General features: G+C 55.8%; 1 protein-coding gene across 2 annotated transcripts in view; it reads left to right on the top strand.

Annotated features, from left to right (window-relative positions):
* The window catches only part of TLDC1 (TBC/LysM-associated domain containing 1), an 18,535-nt gene that overhangs the window by 526 nt on the left and 13,723 nt on the right, over nucleotides 1–4,286 (top strand). The window lies entirely within an intron of this gene.

Here is a 4,286-nt window from a genome sequence, read left to right on the forward strand (position 1 = left end):
CACCTCTGCAGAGGAGTCCGTGGGGCTCCCTGGGGGAGGAAGCCGGCCTTTGCAGGACAGTGCACCTTCCGGCCAGCGGGACTCTGCCGCCTGAAGGCTGGCTCGGGTCCAAGCCGACCTTGTGCAGAAGGGCTGCTGGTTCTGGGCCATAAGCAGGGCTTGGGATGCTCCTGTCCCTAGGAGGCAGCTGGATTCTTCCCAGAAAAGGGGGTACTTGAGGGTCAGGTCACCACTCTCAGGACCGTGGCCCTTTGAGGTCGGGGGTTAGAGATTGACAAGCCAGGGTGGAAGGCATCCCCAAACGAGCCAGTTGGAGAGGTTCTGAGGGGTTGACAGCTATCCTAGGATGCCTGTCCATTCAGCAGACAAGGGCTCCCGCCCCCTCCCCTGCATTGAGGGAGTTTGTTTCTTCCAGGCTGTTTCTCTTGTTTCAAGGCAAGAACTCAGCCTTCCCTTGTGGGCTCATCTGTTTCTGTCTCTGGCTCCGGAAAGCAGAATTAATGCCCTATGTTACCTCACTTAACCCTTTTCACCTCATTACAGGGTTGGGGGCACTTCCTCCATTTTACTAAGGTTCGAAAAGGCTAGTAACTTGCCCTGGTCATACAGCCAACAAGTGTTGAACTCGAACTCAGAGGTGCCCATCTTGGTTACACCATCACTCAGAGCCTGGAGTTCTGCGCTGGGCGAGTGTTCTGGGTACGATTCTGTGCAGTTGCGTGTAGACTCTCCCGCTCTGCCCTGTGGCCCCGTCCTTGGAAGCCAGGATTCCTCGCCCTCTGCCCTTCTGACAGTTAGGGCCAGGGGATTTTTTGGGGGGTGGGCCTCCTGTGCACTGTAGGATATTTAGCAGCAGCACCCCAGGTTTTTACTCGCCAGATGCCAGCAGTGACTCCCTTCGCAGGTGTGACAACCAAAAATCAACTCGCCAAATGTCCCCTAGAGCAGCGGTCACCAACCGGTGGTCCGCGGACCACGGGTGCTCCGTGAGGTCCGAAAGGTTGGCGACCGCTGCCCTAGAGGACAAAACCACCCCCAGCTGAGAACTAACGGGGTGCGCAATCTTGGAGTAACGTTGCGGTGCGTCCTCCTGAAAAAGAACTTGGTGTAGGGACCGACAGCGGAGGGTGGCTGTATGCCAACTTGCCAGAAAAAAGCCGGTGCCGCATGGCGAGCTGCACCTGGGGCAGTCCCATGCGAAAGCCATTGCTGGGACTGAAAGAAAGCCCAGGAACTTGCATTTGGGGAGAAGTAAGGACGCATAGAAGGCCTTCCTGTCCTTCCCAAAATTGGTTAGAGCAGCGGTTCTCAACCTGTGGGTCGCGACCCCTTTGGCGGTCAAACGACCCTTTCACAGGGGTCGCCTAAGACCATCCTGCATATCAGATATTTACATGACGATTCACAACAGTAGCAACATTACAGTTATGAAGTAGCAACGAAAATAATTTTACGGTTGGGTCACAACATGAGGAACTGTATTTAAAGGGCCAGAAGGTTGAGAACCACTGGGTTAGAGATTTCTGGCGTGTTCACAGAGATTGAGGCTGGGATGGATGAACGGGGACACTTTGTACCATTACTTCCTCTGGCCTTGCGGGAGCTCTTTAAAAAGAGGCGTTTTGAGATGTGTCCCTTCTCCAGTGCCCCACAGGCTAGGAATGGTGGGGGAGGGGGAGGGCATGTTGTTAGGAGCTGCCCCTCTTCCCATAGGCCTGAAGCTCCTATTTAAGGCTGCTACACACACACTCCTTCCTACTACAAAAACTGGTGTTGCCTTGGCCTATCCTGTGTCTCCAACGGGCGCCGCCGCCCTGTGCCCACCCACAAGCTGATGGCCAGCACCTCTCCTGGGCATTGCCCTGCCTTGGCTGCTCGCCCAGCCCTTTCCTCTCTCGCAGTGTTTGGTGCTAGGCAAGGCTGGCTGGGCACTGGGCAAGTGTTGATTTGTTTTCAGACAACAGTGGAGGGACTTAATTCCTGTGGGACAGAGGAGGAGGTGGGGTGGGCTGGAAGTGAAGTGCAGACAGAAGACCCCTTGCTCTGTGTGAAGTGCAGACAGAAGACCCCTTGCTCTGTAGTCCCTTCAGGTACCTTCCCCACGCCAGGCCTCACCTCACCGATCTCGGGGTTTACCACACACCTAGCTGAGCCTCCTGTGGGTGCTTGAAGACCCAGCCGGAGCCTGTCTCGACTCCTGTGTTCTCACCCCGATCCCCACTGACCCTGCAGCGCTTGTCTGCCTCTCCCTGTTAAACAGGAGCTCCTGCAGGCCCAGGCCTGCCTGAGGCTTCTCTCCGCCACCTGCTCTCTCTGACAGCCCAGCCCGGGAGATGCTGAGCTGTTCATTGAAGGAATAGATGCATTTGCTGATGTCAGGAAGTGTCCTGCACGAGGCGGGACCTGTGGCCCCTTAGTGGCACAGCCCCTGGGTACACTACCAGTTTCCGAGGAGCAGCATTTAAAAGTTGGTGGCCTTTTCGCCCCAGTCAGTAGGGCAGAGGGTGAGAAACCGCTTACTGAGGCTGGCGTCCCTAATAGAGCAAATCCTTGGTTTTGAGCAGGGAGGGAGCTTGCTCAGGGCTCCGGGAACCTGAGGTGTGGCACTTGGATGTCTTCATAGGTTAAGGAGAAGCCGGAGGGGGCATCATCTCGAGATGCTGGCCTTGCTGTGAGCTCTCCCCGGGGACTTCTGGGCTTTGTTGTTCTTCAGGGTGGGACGAATCGCTTCCTTGTCTGTGCCGAGTCTTGGCCTGACGGGCTGTGGGGTACAGAGATGAGGCACCCTGAAGCTATCCAGTTTTGAATGGGAGAGAGGGCACTGATCCAGGGGGCCCCTGAGTACTGTGGGCCCCTGGGAGCGAGTCCCATAGGAGCTGAACATGGGGTGCTGGGCCTTCTCAGGACTTCAGCCAGGCCAGCCTCCCGGGATTTATACCTGGGAGCCCTCAAGGAGTGGGGAGAATGGGTTGGTCCGCCTGAGAGGCCAGCAAAGGAATGACACATCCCGTGCCTCATGCGCCAGGTTGGCTTAGGTGCTGGGCAGGTGGCTGTGGGGCAGAGTCTCTCTTGTGACTCAAATTCTAGTTCTTGCCAACCAATTAGCCATGAACCTGGGTGCTGGAGGTGGGGGCGGCGAGGGGCAAGCAGATGAGCGAGCAGGCCCTTCTCCATTTCAGTTAAGGCAACGGTCAGTTCTAGGAAAGTCACAGATGCCGGGTGGCCTCGGAACCCGAAGGCTGAGTGCAATGGTGAGGTGTGCAAGGTGGACAGGGAGGGCCCTCCGAGCCAGACGAGGGGCAGGAAGGACCTGGTGCCCGAGTGGGCCTCACGCATCTGTGAGGCCGGCCGTGGGAGTCTGCCTGGGTGGGCGCAGCCTGGAGAGTTCAGCTTTGATGTGAAGCTGTGCTAACGTCTCTAAAACCTTCCCCTCCCAGGTCAGGGAGCTCTTCGTCTCTTCTAGCGTTTAGGTGAGTCGTGGCTTTCTCATGTCACAGCCGTAAGGTTTTCTAGAGGAAGGAAAAAGTGTGCTCTTTGCTATGTAGACCCCATCCATCGAAGAAGGAGATGAATTCACTGGGGTGCATTTTTGTACCATTTTCAGGATTTCAGCAGAATAACAAGATAGGATGCAGGGCGAGTCGTGTGACAAAACTTCTGGTGACCTGATAAATTGACACATTTCGAGTGACTTGAATTACTTGGCCGTGGTGTGTGTGGAGGGGAGTGTGAAGTTAAAAATACTTTGACTGTCATGATTTACCGGTGATATATGTCAAGCTGTGACAGAACAGAGCAAAAGCAGGACCGGGCTTACAGACAAAGATAAGATCACGGTGCATGCTCCCCAGATAACCCCCCGCCCTTACCCCCTGGTAAACTCGAGCCGTCCAGCATCCTTCCTGATGCCAGCTGTAGCCCCTTTCTGTCCTTCCTGCATCTTGGTTAAACATTAAGACACCCAGTCACTGATTTGCCCCCAGTCCAGACTGAACCCTGCCTTCCCTGAACCTTCTAAGAAGGCAGCCCCAACGCCCTCCCAAGCCCCCTCACCCGCTCTAACCAAGACCCCCCACACTTCCTCCCTGCAGCACCTTGGAAATGCAGCTTCTTGCTCTCTTCAGGGGGCAGCGACATACTTTCCATTGTGGTTCCTCCTGGGCATCGCCTTAGAATGTTTCATGAAGCGCACAGCGTGCAGGATGTAGGAAATTCACCTCAGAGTCAAAGACGTGTGTGCCCTGCTCCTCCCTTTCTCCTTTGTTATGTAGTAGGTGGGAGTGGGA

The sequence above is a fragment of the Myotis davidii genome, unplaced genomic scaffold, assembly GCF_000327345.1.
Source record: "Myotis davidii unplaced genomic scaffold, ASM32734v1 scaffold77, whole genome shotgun sequence".
NCBI classification, from domain to species: domain Eukaryota; kingdom Metazoa; phylum Chordata; class Mammalia; order Chiroptera; family Vespertilionidae; genus Myotis; species Myotis davidii.